Source organism: Carassius gibelio, chromosome B22 (assembly GCF_023724105.1).
Source record: "Carassius gibelio isolate Cgi1373 ecotype wild population from Czech Republic chromosome B22, carGib1.2-hapl.c, whole genome shotgun sequence".
NCBI lineage: Eukaryota > Metazoa > Chordata > Actinopteri > Cypriniformes > Cyprinidae > Carassius > Carassius gibelio.
The window spans coordinates 43,781,633-43,797,466 of NC_068417.1; the positions used below are offsets into that span (position 1 = coordinate 43,781,633).

General features: G+C 43.4%; 2 non-coding genes across 2 annotated transcripts; both read left to right on the top strand.

The window, feature by feature from the left end:
• The first annotated feature begins 3,719 nt into the window (after nt 1–3,719).
• On the top strand, nt 3,720–3,838 carry LOC127997503 (5S ribosomal RNA). The gene has a single exon (XR_008170366.1). It is a non-coding gene; the product is annotated as a 5S ribosomal RNA (ribosomal RNA).
• A 367-nt stretch (nt 3,839–4,205) lies between these two features.
• On the top strand, nt 4,206–4,324 carry LOC128005883 (5S ribosomal RNA). Its single transcript, XR_008178522.1, has one exon. It is a non-coding gene; the product is annotated as a 5S ribosomal RNA (ribosomal RNA).
• Nucleotides 4,325–15,834: the final 11,510 nt, after the last annotated feature.

Below are 15,834 nucleotides of genomic sequence, written 5' to 3' on the forward strand. Positions count from 1 at the left end.
GATCAAGTTAAATACTTGCATTGACTTCCCCCCCCCAGCCAGTGAAACCAGACTGAAATTCCTAAGGGGGAAGGGCTTTAAACCTTTGTCTTCACAGAAAAGTCCTTTGCCAGAGAATGGCAAAGAAACCCTTTTTATACATTATATATGGACCAGAATGAACTCAAAAAAGACTTATGAATGAATCATTCCATTGCTTAACCCTCTTGGCGCCACGGTCGAGTTTACTCGACAAGATGCGGCACTGAATAAAACGGACGATTTTGTCAAATATGGTGTCAAATTTCATGCAACCTCCCCTGCACTAGATAGCAGACATGTAATACTTCATCTCTGACTGAAAAAAACGCCATGCTCCTATACAAAATCTTCGAGATAGAGTGCATTGAATCAGTGCGAAAAAAAGCGGAGCTTGTGTGAGAGTGAGCCATTTTATCTGACCAATATTGTCAACGTCAGCGAGTATTGGCATTAGATTATTATTATTTTCATTATTATTATTATCTAGTGGCATCAATAAAGTTTCAATAAAGCCGCAATGAGGTGTTGGAACTTTTATTCGCGGACACTGATTCTGAAGGGGAATATCTGTATTCAGAAGATGACGGTGATATTGAAAGTGAAAGTATAGCCCTACACCAAGCACAAATGGTGAATCCTTTGCCCAATGTAAATAAATGGTCATTTGCCAAATGTCAGAGGTGTGAACAATGTTTGCCAGGGTCGGAGTGTTCATCGTGAAATTAGCAGGCAAGTTTTTGTTGCGGGGACGAGGCGGGAGATTTTTACCGCGCTAGACATGTATATTTGTCTTCTGACCGCACCACTCCGCAATCGCGGCGACAGTATTGTAGTGGAGACTTTGTCTAATGCCACTGGGTATGTTAGACGAGGTCGAAGTATTCATAGGACAGTTAGGAGGCAAGGTGGGAGTCGCGATGACACTGACATAGTCCGAGCTGTGCACATTCAGCGCGTGCGCGAGGCAGATCTGGCCGCGCTGCTGATAGCAGAAGCAGAGGCGATGCGACACGGGGCATAGCTTTTGAACTAAACAGGTCTTGTCTACTTGTGTTTGTGTGTCATATGAGTAATATATATGTGCCCCATACATGGAATCAGAGTGCCTGCTGCATGTAGTAAATTGAAAATCCCAACCGCTACATGCATTCGGTTTGTTTCTACCATTTATTAGTAATGATTTACAGTTTGTTTACTGCTTACTATTTACCTGAGCATTCAGTATTGTGCAATATAGCACACAGAAGGTGAGGGAATTTTTTTTTGGGGAAAGAAGTGCTCCATTTTATCATTTAAATATGTGACTTTTCATGAAAATTCTATAATTCAAGATGACCACACCATATGACGTCATAGTATGCAAATTAGATGGGAAAATAAAATCCCTACATAAACATTGGGTCATCCTTAATATTTTTATAATTGACAGAAAGTCTCTATCTTTTATAAATTTTAAGATATAGCCTTTTGAAATTAAGATGTCAAAATCGAACGTTTTAGGAAAAAACCTCTGGCGCCTAAAGGGTTAACTCCATATTCATTTACGTGTAACCCACACATTTGACTATCATGTATAATCACTTATTGTGTATGTCTTTTGATAACTATAGGATACATAGTCATGTCTAATATTGAAATAATCGCATTTTCTTGCTTGATATTGTCCTGACAATCATTTATTTGTAAAATATATCATAATCATGTTATAGGAATCATGTCCAAAATTAGACCCTGTGAGGCAAGAACCACATGCTTGGTAAGATAAACAAATGATTTATGATACCCACCCCAAGAACATATCTGATTGGTCAAGGCAACATTTGAGGGGTGGCCAACAAGGAAGTTTAAAAACTTTGGACACGATTAAATCTTGCTTTTAGTTCTAGTCTAGCTGCTGCTATTAGCCATGTCTGCTTTTAGTTCTAGTCTAGCTGCTGCTATTAGCCATGTCGGCTTTTAGTCTAGCATTGCTTGTGCTATCAGTCATGCGGGCTTTTAGTCTGCTTTTAGTTGCAGCCTTGCTCGTGCTATCAGTCATGCCTGCTCTTAGCTTTTAGCTTGTAGCTTTAGCTTGTAGCATCTAGCCATGCGGTTAATCATCATTGTTCTTTGAGCGCGGTTCCAGCGTGCCTGCCTGCTGCTACTTATGCCACAATGAGAAGGAACACAACCTAGTCTCGTCAAACTTTATTTCTTTCCTTTTCCGTTTGAGAGTTTCGTGTTCTGAGTTAAGTTTTGTAACGTCCATTCAACTTCAACCAGCGAACACGACTCTGCACTTTCAGCCAACGCCCAACAACCACGGGCTTCCCAAGACGTCACTTCACTACTGAACTTCAAGCCAATCAGCGACACCGGGATACCCCTTTCAACTGGAGTCCCTTTCACAGCAAACTAAGGCAACGTATTCCCAGATATTTGTTGTGCTGGTGTATCTAATATAATTTTAACCCCATTGAGGAACTCAATGCGAGTGCTAATTACGTGATTGATGGTTGTTCATGTCTATGCAATTTAACGTATTGCTGTAAACTTGGGATTCCATATTTCCATTCTCTTAAACTCATCTTTCCCTAACTTTCGACCTTCCTGCAACTTGTGTGAATGTGTGTGTGCGTGCGTTTATGTGTTAGATTAGTTTATATGTCTTAGATTTATCTAATAAATCCTTATTCATATTGAAAAGAGAAGTATCTTGTGTTTTGTGCTTACAAGTTAATGTCTTAAACTGCCGATCTTGTTACTGTGCTAATTGATAGTGTTTTCACTATAGTTTGGATATTAGTATCCAGCGCAGATTTGATGTTAAACGGCTCGTTCACTGAACCGCAGGCGCGTCTCCGTGAACAGCCGTGAAACAGTGATTCTGTTCAAATTCCCTTTAAAATCTTAAATGATTCCCTTTGAGCTAAATTGACCTGTTTCCCTTACAAAGACTTTATCTGCAGCCAGAACTAACTCGGATGTAAAATCACCAAACTCTTTAATAAAGTCTGTATGGTGCCCTGGTGGCCTGTATACAGTAGCCAGTACAAACATAACAGGGGATTTATCATTAACATTGGTTTCTCTGGATAATGTTATATGAAGCACCATTACTTCAAACGAGTTATACTTGAAGCCTGCCCTCTGAGAAATCCTAAAAACGTTATTATAAATTGAAGCAACTCCTCCCCCTTTGCCTTTTAAACGCGGCTCATGTTTATAACAGTAATCTTGGGGGGTGGACTCATTTAAAATAATGTAATCATCAGGTTTTAGCCAAGTTTCTGTCAAACAGAGCACATCTATATTATGATCAGTTATCATATTATTTACAAAAAGTGTTTTCGTAGAAATGGATCTGATATTCAGTAAGCCAATCTTTATCATTTGTTTATCCATATTGCATTTGTTTTTTATTTGTTGAACCTCAATTAAATTGTTAACCTTAAACTTGGTTTGGACATTTTTTGTATTTTCTAGTTCGGGGAACAGACACAGTCTCTATAGTGTGATATCTAGGTGAAAGAGTCTCTATGTGCTGAGAATTAACTGACCTCTGACGGGAGGCAGCTAGCAGACGGTCGGTTTAGCCAGTCTGTCTGCTTCCTGACCTGGGCCCCAGTTAGTCAAGTATAAACACTAAGACTATTTGCCATATTTCTAGACAGAAGAGCAGCACCACTTCTTCAGCAGCACTCTTTGCAGCAGACTTCGCTTACGGCCATACCAACCTGGCTATGCCCGATCTCGTCTGATCTCGGAAGCTAAGCAGGTTTGGGCCTGGTTAGTACTTGGATGGGAGACCGCCTGGGAATACCAGGTGCTGTAAGCTTTTTGGACATTTTTCACTTAGTATATAATAATTTTGCCAAAAAATAGAGTCAATGCCCGATCTCTGAATATTAGCAGGTTTGGGCCTGGTTAGTACATGGATGGGAGACTGCCTGGGAATACCAGGTGCTTTAATCTTTTTGGAAAATTTCACGAATTATATAATAATCTTTCATTTAAAAAAAAAAAAAAAGAGTCAATGCCCGATCTCTGAATCTTAGCAGGTTTAGGTCTGGTTAGTACTTTCATGAGAGACTGCCTAGGAATACCAGGTGCTTTAAGCTTTTGGGTTTTCTTTCCTACTTATATAATGTACTGGCGATAAGATTAGCTGTTCTTTAAATAGCCCTCTCTTTGCAGCAGACTTCGCTTACGGCCATACCAACCTGGCTATGCCCGATGTCGTCTGATCTCGGAAGCTAAGCAGGTTTGGGCCTGGTTAGTACATGGATGGGAGACTGCCTGGGAATACCAGGTGCTGTAAGCTTTTTGGACATTTTTCACTTAGTATATAATAATTGTTGCATTCACTATGTCACGGGTGTTCGTAATGTAACGCAGGATAATAGGTGGGAGGTTTCACTTACCTGATTGAAGCATGGACCAGTCAAATCCCAAACAGGTGTGTTAAATCCAGTAATGAATGAGCGCGGGCTATAAGTGGGAGCGAGTATTCATTTTGGCATGTTGTCTCGTCAGGAGAGATGCGCCACCGGTAAGCTGCTGTTTTTATCCATTGAGTTTGTTGTCTGTTGCGTTACTGCTGTGCTGCCGTTATATGTGCGCGGTTTGTATGATTGATAACTGTTACTTTGGTCACGCTGATAAAACCTTGTGTGCGATCTGATGTTTAATATTGTCGGCTCGATAGTATCCGTGGCTATAAAAAGGCAAATGTTTGAAATTGGAGCGTTTCACTGTCACACGAGTTACTTCCTGTTTGCGGTGCTGGATGGGTAATGTAGTTGATCACTTTACATTTTGTAATGGATTGCTATGCTCAGCGATGCCACTTAGAACTACACTCACTGTTTTTCACTTTGAACCAACAGACTGAGAACGCTATTGGTTTAATGTGTAACATTGACATTGTATATTTGGTGTGTGTGAAGTTGTTGCATTTCTGTGTTAATATGCATGTGCTTAGTATTTAAACTAAATGGCTACACAAAGTATATTATGATATTTATAAGATTAAATACTGACTATATTGAAATTTATATTTTATTTATATTTGTATATATTATATTATGTAATCTATATTTATATTTAGATTTTATGGTTATCAGTATTGTTTACATTATAACCTCTCTATTTCTCCAGGTTTATAACCTGCTGATGATATTTGTGGACTAATCAACTGTAATTAAAAATGAACCAAGAATAAATAAAATCCACTACGAGTTGTAACAACGTGTCCTCTCCTGACGCCCCGTTCGGTGGGGATATTCTTAAAGAACCGAACAGTTATAAACCGCGGCCCACTGCACTGGATTGAATGCAGCAAAAAACAGCCACGGACTACTTCATTAAGGAAGCTCAATCAACCCAGGATCAACTGGCCTCTCACTTCTTTGACTGACCCCAAGTTTATCATTAATCAAACTGCCCGTTGATCAAGGATAAAGGAGCTCGTGTGCACATTGGCATTGACGTCTCTCCAGTCAACACAAAGGGAGTAACAATGGCAGACTTGGAAAAGCTTAAAAGTGTGCGATCAAGAGCACAGGCTTCATTCACCAAAAGGGCTCATACTCTCACCAAACCGGGACTCTTGGAACCGACTGAAGTTCTCAGTGAATGGAAGATTTTCAGGACAGACTTTTTTAAAGTCATAGATGCGGGACATGAGTATGCTGAAGCCCTGAGAGAGTCAACGGATGAGGAGGTCATAGAATCTGCAAACCAAATTGATGAAAAGACAGTGGAGTGTGAGAACAGGTTCCTCGAGGTAAAGAATGCCTCCCAGGAAACCTTTTGGACCAGCTATGCAGAGGAGGTGTTTTTTAAGCAGGTCAAAACAGCTGAGTCGGCCATCACTCAGGCAGAGGAAGAGGAAGTTAACCCTCGGAAGTCAGTCAAGGACCGTAGGCTAAGAAATAGAGGTCTTGAGAGAGAGGTCATTGAACTCAGAGAAATGCTAGTAGAGTGGAAGGAGTTGGTTCCTGGTTCGAGGGCATTAGATCTCAGGACACGCCACAAGACACTAAAGAAGAGGGTCCTGGCGTTGTCTGACAAACTGGAGGAGGACGAAGCAGACCACGTGAAGGGTAGAGAAAGAAACCTGGAAGATGAAAGCAGCGCGGTTGGTGATCCGATACGAGATGCTCCTTTCATCTCTCTCCCTGACATATTTGCCGATCGCCAGCTGAAGCCCAAAACGTATGCGGGGGCATTGAACATGAACACACGGCCCCTCTCACAGCAGAGCAGCCCGGAAAGGACCAAAGGAAACTTTAATCTCAAGCCTCAAATCAGCCTTGAAAGAGCACGGCTACCGACTTTCTCTGGTGACATGAGGGACTATTACCGCTGGAAGACTGAGTGGGAGGACCTACAAGAATTGGGTAACCCACAAGGTGTGGAATGTATAAAAAAGTTCCACTTATTAAATAGTCTCCACGAAAAGGTCAAGAAGGATCTCGTCCTATCTAGCTGTGGATCCGCCGACGATATGTTCAGGCTGCTGGACAGCAAATACGGGAACAAAGCAAAAATAGTCCTAATGATCACCAGCGAAGTCCAGTCTCTTCCCCCTGTTAAAGGAAACAATCCAAGAAGAACCATTGAACTGATCCAGGCTGTTGAAAGAGCACTGTACAACCTCCAGATTCTTGGTGAAGAGGATGCCGTGAAGAACCGTGTTGTTGCTCAATCTCTTGAAAGCAAGCTTCCCAGTTCACTCAAGAAGGAGTGGATTATGCACAAAACTGACCCAGCAAACAGGTTCTCTCCAAAGTATCATTTTGATTGCCTCCTAGGATTCTTGAAAAGGCAAGAGGAGATTCTTGAGGAATTGGATCAGTTGGAGCCAAGCCCTGTGGACAAAGGCCCTGTGGAAAAGGGTGCTGCAGACTACCCAGATAAGAGAGGGAGGAAGGCTTTTACTAAATCCACAGCAGGTCAGAAGGACGACTATCCCAGCTGTACTGTCGGTGAAGATGACTCCCATGCTGGCAAGCTATTTGCGTGCAAGATTTTCAGGGAGCAAGATCTCTTAAGAAAAAGGGCCCATGTGAAGAAGCTAGGGTTGTGCTCCAAGTGTTTGAGGCCCCACCCCAAGGATGGTAAAGGATGCACACCCAGATACCTCTGCCCAAAAGTAGACTGTCGGAAAGGAGGGGTGTCGGACCACAATTACCTTCTGTGTCCTAAGCTACCGACTCCAAAGAAGGACTACAGCAGTGAGGAGCAGAGTACCATAAAAATTGGAGGAAAGAAACTTGGCCTAACCAACAAACAAGAGGAGTTTCTGGCAGAACTTACTCCAGAACAAAGAGAGAAATACAAGAATGCATTCTCAAACAAAATATCATCAACTGTATGTGCCAAGACTGGAGATGCACTGCAAGAACATCCAGTGGTGATGATGCTGATGGAAGTGACGACAAACTCGGGTTGCCTTATTGGCTCCCTAATCGACCTCGCATCTGATACCAATTATATCACCAATGAAACTGCCGATCAACTTGGACTGTGCGGTGAGAACATCAGGCTTATAGTCCATGGAATCGGGGGAATGAAGAAGACTGTCCTGACCAAAAGATATTCCCTGCGGCTGAAGGTGAAGACATCCAAGGGAAAAGTGGCAGAGCATAGAATTCTCTGCTATGGCCTGGAAAACATCGCCGAAGTGACTCAATCAGTCACTGCCGAGCAACTGCAGAAGTTTTTCCCAAATGTACCCAGAGACGAACTGGTCCGTCCCACAAAGATTGACCTTCTTATCAGTCATCGGGAAGGTCGTCTTGTTCCCCAGCCAATCAGGATTGTGGAAGACCTCGTTCTCTGGGACGGTCCCCTAGGAAAGACCGTTGGGGGAACCCATCCCGATCTCATTGAGACAGTTGACATGGCCGTGTACTGCTCCGAGACTCACCTTGCGAGAACCATGAGATCAGCCTCGATGGCGTATAAAGAGACCATCATACCTCGGGAAGAGGAAGGAAATGCGCTTGTCCGGAGCACAGCAACAGCCAACAAAGACGTCTTCGAGTGGTTCAGGAGGGGCAGCATCGTAGCTGCGTGCAGTCCCCAATGTGGTGGCTGCAAGTGTGGTAGGTGCCCCCCTGGAGGAAAAGAAATGACCCTTAAGGAAGAGCGGGACCTGGAAAAGATAAAAGAATGCCTAACATACGTGCTGGCGGACAAACACAGCAACTCTCCCCACTGGGACGCAGCTTATCCCTGGAAGAAAGACCTCACAGCACTGCCAAACAATCGGCAGGCAGTGGAGGCGACCTTCAGAAACACTGAGAAACGTCTGGAGAAAGATCCTGTGTGGAAGGCTGCATACAAAGAACAAATACATGAAATGGTTTCAAGAGGGGCTGCTGCAAAACTCACAAGGGAGGAAATTAACAACTGGGAAGGACCTAAATGGTACATCAGCCATCTGGTTGCACCGAACCCTCACTCCTCCTCAACCCCTGTGAGAATTGTGTGGAATAGTAGCCAAGAGTTCCGAGGCATAAGTCTAAATGATCTCCTTCACAAGGGTCCTGATGTACTCAATTCCATCAGAGGTGTCCTTCTGAGGTTCAGGAGTGGACTCCATGCCACACTAGGCGATGTAAAAAAGATGTATAACTCAGTGTGGCTGAAAGATGATGAAGTTCACCTCCACCGCTTTCTCTGGAGAGACTACCCTGAGGACAACATTGAGGAGTTTGCAGTCGTCAGAGTAAATATCGGCGATTAAACCAGCAGGATGTATTGCCCAAGTTGCAATGAAAGAGACAGCCAACCTTCCTCAGTTTGCTGATATGATTGAAGAACGGCGAGCTCTGACTGAGGACAGCTATGTGGATGACATCCTGACCTCACATGATGACCTCAAGACACTGGAGAGGATCACCAAAGGGGTGGAGGAGATTTTGAGAGCGGGAGGCTTCTTCCTGAAACCATGGGTTCTGTCACGCCAAAGTGGGAGGAGTGGAGCCCCTTCTGAAACAACTGTACCCACGACCCTCGTACTGCCCAACCAAATGCATGATGGGGAGAACAAAGCGCTTGGGGTCGGTTACGAACCTGAGACAGACAAGCTCCGGTTGCTAACTTCTATCAACTTCTCTAAGAAAAGAGGGAAAATGAGGACAGGATTTAATCTGAGCATGGAGGATGTCAGGGAAGGAACACCAAATCCCCTTAACCGACGCATACTTCTTAGCCAGATTGCCGCATTATACGACCCGGTTGGTCTTGCCTCACCAGCCAAACAGAGGGGAGTGATGTTGGTACGAGAATCATTCCAGGAAGCTGGCAAGGACAACCTATTTAAAGACACATGGGATGCCCCTCTCTCACTGAAACTTAGAGAAGCCGCAATAACGCTCTTTGAAGAATTTGTGAGACTTGGCCAGGTAAGGTTTGAGAGAAGCCTCACGCCTCCTGGAGCCATAGGCCCACCGACAGGGATCACGTTCTCAGATGGAAGCGAATCCTCCTATGGAGCCGTACTCTACCTGCGGTGGGAGAACCAAGACAAGGTTGTAATGAAGTTGGTGGAATCCAAGGCTAAACTGACCCCTCTCGACCAAAAAGGAGATGTGATCAAAGCAGAACTCTGTGGCGCGGTCTTCGCTACCCGCCTAAAAAAGTATTTTGAGAAGCACTGCCACATTAAAGTTAAGCAATGGATTCACTTTGTGGACAGCCAAACAATCCTGGCAGCCATCCAAAAGGACAGCTACGGCTTCCAGACCTTTTTCGCAAATCGAATCGGTGAGATTCAGAAAGCCGGACATGTGGAAGATTGGAGGTGGATTGAAGGCAGACGAAACATTGCTGACATTCTTACCAGAGGTGCAACTCCGGAGGAACTTGATGAAGGGTCAGAATGGCAGCAAGGCCCTGAGTTCCTGAAATGGCCTAAGACCGACTGGCCTATGAAGATGGCCAGTGAGATTACACCCTCTGCTGCTGAAGATGTGGGAAAACTTCAGCGGAAAGCCTTCTCAGCTGTGATTACCAGGGCCCAGTCAAAAGAAAGAACTGACCTTAACGGGCCTGACATCAATGCGGACCTCAGACATGGAGTCAACGGTAGATCAACATCACCAGCTGTCTTGGGTGCAACATCAGTGGCAGACAGACAGAGAAGGCCCTGGGCGATTGGTTTGGTACGCCTTGTGAAACCTCAACGCTTCAGTTCTCTGTCTAAGCTGTGTGGTTCCATAGCCTGGACTCGAAGGCCTGCAGAAACCTGGCTGAGAAAATGCCAGGCACCTGACTCCTCAAAGTGGGAGGCAAACTGCTCTGTCTTGTCAACTGAGGAGAGAGCGCAAGCTTTCCAAGACCTGGTCCTCGCAGCCCCAAGATGGCAGTCAGTTCCTGGACTCAACACTGAACCGCTTGGTGGTCCACAAAGACGAGAGCACAGGAATCCTTCTCTGTGGAGGACGAATCCAGTCCTGGAAAGAAGATGGAACAGCTGTTCCTTTAATTCCATTTCGTTCATGGCTCGCAACACTACTGTCAAGAGAAGCTCATGACGAGAACCATGAAGGTGTTGCTGCCACGCTTCTGCGCACCAGGAGGAAGGCATGGATTGTGCAAGGTCGGAGGATAGTAAAGAAAGTTGTAAACAACTGTATTACATGTCGCAAACTGAAAGGGAAGATGTGCCAGCAGATGATGAGTGATCTGCCGCCAGAACGCTCACAGCGTGCTAACCCATTTGAGTATACCACACTAGACCTCTTTGGCCCCTTTGAAATCAAGGATGCTGTCAAGAAAAGAACAGGAAAAAAAGTTTGGGGCATAGTATTCTGTTGCATGGCATCAAGGGCAGTCCATGTGGACCTCGTTGACGACCAATCATCTGAAAGCTTTCTCCAAACTTACTCCCGCTTTGTAGCATTGAGAGGCAATCCCAGAAAATTGTGGTCAGATAGAGGAACCAATTTCATTGGAGCTAAACCTGCCCTACAAGATTTGCATAGGTACTTAGCTACCTTACGGGAAGCATCCATAGAGGACAAAGCCGCCAAGAATGGGACAGTGTGGGCATGGAACTTTCATCCGGCTGACGCACCTCATCGCAACGGGTCTGCGGAAGCTGCAGTTAAGCTCATAAAAAGGGCTCTCACTAGCCTCGGAGGGACAACAAGCTCGCTCACCTGGGGTGAGCTCCAAACCCTCTTCTACCAGGCAGCTAACCTCACAAATGAAAGGCCGATTGACGCTAGGGCACAAGAACAAGAAGACTCTACAGAGTATTTGACCCCCAATACTCTGCTTCTCGGGAGGACCAGGCAAGGGGGAGATACAGGAGGAATTGACTTGTGCACCCATCCCTGGCGCCGTTTCAGATCCATCCAGATTGGTGTGGATATGTTCTGGAAGAAGTGGAGTGAACTGGCCGGACCTAATTTATTCATTCGGCCAAAGTGGCACCAGACCCAAAGAAATGTAGCGATAGGTGACATTGTTTGGATTGCTGATCAAAACGCACTGCGAGGGCAATTCCGGCTCGGACGGATCCAGGCTGTGTACCCTGACAAGAAAGGACTTGTGAGAGACGCAGACGTTAAGACGTGTGCAGGCCCCCCTGCCTCCCTTATAGTTGGGCAACTGAAGAGGAATACTCAGCAGTTGACGTCAGTCATCCTACGGCGAGACGTGAGGAGACTGGTAGTCCTCATCCCTGTGGAAGACCAGTGACTCCTAGACCTCGTCTCTTTGGCCACCAGTTCTCCAGGCGCTGCCTAAACACCCAAACCCCAATTATGAAGGCATTACCTCAGGATACCTCTTTCTCTCTCTCTCTTTCTCTCTTTTTTTTTTTTTTTTTTTTTTCACTGGTTGGTATGCTTCTATGCTGCCTTCACCACCACTTGCACCACCATTCACGAAGAATGAAGAGTACATACCCCATATGACCAAACCTGGCAGAACACCACACATCTGTCAGGGAAGGTGTCTGAACAATGACAATGGTGTCCTATTCTTCATGAAAAAAACAAAAAAAAACAAAGGATATATATGTGGTGTAATGTTTTGCCTGTGACTGCCTTAAATCACATGATCAGTAGGTCAAGTGGGAGGTGTTGCGTTCACTATGTCACGGGTGTTCGTAATGTAACGCAGGATAATAGGTGGGAGGTTTCACTTACCTGATTGAAGCATGGACCAGTCAAATCCCAAACAGGTGTGTTAAATCCAGTAATGAATGAGCGCGGGCTATAAGTGGGAGCGAGTATTCATTTTGGCATGTTGTCTCGTCAGGAGAGATGCGCCACCGGTAAGCTGCTGTTTTTATCCATTGAGTTTGTTGTCTGTTGCGTTACTGCTGTGCTGCCGTTATATGTGCGCGGTTTGTATGATTGATAACTGTTACTTTGGTCACGCTGATAAAACCTTGTGTGCGATCTGATGTTTAATATTGTCGGCTCGATAGTATCCGTGGCTATAAAAAGGCAAATGTTTGAAATTGGAGCGTTTCACTGTCACACGAGTTACTTCCTGTTTGCGGTGCTGGATGGGTAATGTAGTTGATCACTTTACATTTTGTAATGGATTACTATGCTCAGCGATGCCACTTAGAACTACACTCACTGTTTTTCACTTTGAGCCAACAGACTGAGAACGCTATTGGTTTAATGTGTAACATTGACATTGTATATTTGGTGTGTGTGAAGTTGTTGCATTTCTGTGTTAATATGCATGTGCTTAGTATTTAAACTAAATGGCTACACAAACTATATTATGATATTTATAAGATTAAATACTGACTATATTGAAATTTATATTTTATTTATATTTGTATATATTATATTATGTAATCTATATTTAGATTTAGATTTTATGGTTATCAGTATTGTTTACATTATAACCTCTCTATTTCTCCAGGTTTATAACCTGCTGCTGATATTTGTGGACTAATCAACTGTAATTAAAAATGAACCAAGAATAAATCAAATCCACTACGAGTTGTAACAACGTGTCCTCTCCTGACGCCCCGTTCGGTGGGGATATTCTTAAAGAACCGAACAATAATTTTGCCAAAAAATAGAGTCAATGCCGATCTCTGAATATTTGCAGGTTTGGGCCTGGTTAGTACATGGATGGGAGACTGCCTGGGAATACCAGGTGCTTTAAGCTTTTGGGTTTTCTTTCCTACTTATATAATGTACTGGCGATAAGATTGGCTGTTCTTTAAATAGCCCTCTCTTCAATCAATCAATCAATCAATCACCTTTATTTATATAGTGCTTTAAACAAAATACATTGCGTCAAAGCACTGAACAACATTCATTTGGAAAACAGTGTCTCAATAATGCAAAATGATAGTTAAAGGCAGTTCATCATTGAATTCAGCTATGTCATCTCTGTTCAGTTGAAATAGTGTCTGTTTTTATTTGCAATCAAGTCAATGATATCGCTGTAGATGAAGTGACCCCAACTAAGCAAGCCAGAGGCGACAGCGGAAAGGAACCGAAACTCCATCGGTGACAGAATGGAGAAAAAAACCTTGGGAGAAACCAGGCTCAGTTGGGGGGGTCAGTTCTCCTCTGACCAGACGAAAACCAGTAGTTCAATTCCAGGCTGCAGCAAAGTCAGATTGTGCAGAAGAATCATCTGTTTCCTGTGGTCTTGTCCTGGTGCTCCTCTGAGACAAGGTCTTTACAGGGGATCTGTATCTGGGGCTCTAGTTGTCCTGGTCTCCGCTGTCTTTCAGGGCAGTAGAGGTCCTTTCTAGGTGCTGATCCACCATCTGGTCTGGATACGTACTGGATCCGGGTGACTGCAGTGACCCTCTGATCTGGACACAGACTGGATCTCGTGGCCACGGTGACCTCGGAACAAGAGAGAAACAGACAAATATTAGCGTAGATGCCATTCTTCTAATGATGTAGAAAGTACGGTGTTATGTGAAGTGTTTCCGGTTCCGGTTTACCTAATTAATGCAGCCTAAAAATCCTTTAACGGATTTGGATATTAAAAGCATATTAGTATGTTATGTGTATGCCAGGTTAAAGAGATGGGTCTTTAATCTAGATTTAAACTGCAAGAGTGTGTCTGCCTCCCGAACAATGTTAGGTAGGTTATTCCAGAGTTTAGGCGCCAAATAGGAAAAGGATCTGCCGCCCGCAGTTGATTTTGATATTCTAGGTATTATCAAATTGCCTGAGTTTTGAGAACGTAGCGGACGTAGAGGAGTATAATGTAAAAGGAGCTCATTCAAATACCGAGGTGCTAAACCATTCAGGGCTTTATAAGTAATAAGCAATATTTTAAAATCTATACGATGTTTGATAGGGAGCCAGTGCAGTGTGGACAGGACCGGGCTAATATGGTCATACTTCCTGGTTCTAGTTAGAACTCTTGCTGCTGCATTTTGGACTAGCTGTAGTTTGTTTACCAAGCGTGCAGAACAACCACCCTATAAAGCATTACAATAGTCTAACCTTGAAGTCATAAATGCATGGATTAACATTTCTGCATTTGACATTGAGAGCATAGGCCGTAATTTAGATATATATTTGAGATGGAAAAATGCAGTTTTACAAATGCTAGAAACGTGTCTTTCTAAGGAAAGATTGCGATCAAGTAGCACACCTAGGTTCCTAACTGATGACGAAGAATTGACAGAGCAACCATCAAGTCTTAGACAGTGTTCTAGGTTATTACAAGCAGAGTTTTTAGGCCCTATGATTAACACCTCTGTTTTTTTCTGAATTTAGCAGTAAGAAATTACTCGTCATCCAATTTTTTATATCGACTATGCATTCCATTAGTTTTTCAAATTGGTGTGTTTCACCAGGCTGTGAGGAAATATAGAGCTGCGTATCATCAGCATAACAGTGAAAGCTAACACCATGTTTCCTGATGATATCTCCCAAGGGTAACATATAAAGCGTGAAGAGTAGCGGCCCTAGTACTGAGCCTTGAGGTACTCCATACTGCACTTGTGATCGATATGATACATCTTCATTCACTGCTACGAACTGATGGCGGTCATATAAGTACGATTTAAACCATGCTAATGTTCTTCCACTGATGCCAACAAAGTGTTCAAGTCTATGCAAAAGAATGTTGTGGTCAATTGTGTCAAACGCAGCACTAAGATCCAATAAAACTAATAGAGAGATACACCCACGATCAGATGATAAGAGCAGATCATTTGTAACTCTAAGGAGAGCAGTCTCAGTACTATGATACGGTCTAAATCCTGACTGGAAATCCTCACATATACCATTATTCTCTAAGAAGGAATATAATTGTGAGGATACCACCTTTTCTAGTATCTTGGACAGAAAAGGGAGATTCGAGATTGGTCTATAACTAACAAGTTCTCTGGGGTCAAGTTGTGGCTTTTTTATGAGAGGCTTAATAACAGCCAGTTTGAAGGTTTTGGGGACATATCCTAATGACAATGAGGAATTAATAATAGTCAGAAGAGGACCTATGACTTCTGGAAGCACCTCTTTTAAGAGCTTAGATGGTATAGGGTCTAACATACATGTTGTTGGTTTAAATGATTTAACAAGTTTATACAATTCTTCCTCTCCTATAGTAGAGAATGAGTGGAACTGTTCCTCAGGGGGTCTATAGTGCACTGTCTGATGTGATACGGTAGCTGACGGCTGAATGGTTGCAATTTTATCTCTAATAGTATCGATTTTAGAAGTAAAGTAGTTCATAAAGTCATTACTGTTGTGGTGTTGGGAAATGTCAACACTTGTTGAGGCTTTATTTTTCGTTAATTTAGCCACTGTATTGAATAAATACCTGGGGTTATGTTTGTTTTCTTCTAAAAGAGAAGAAAAGTAA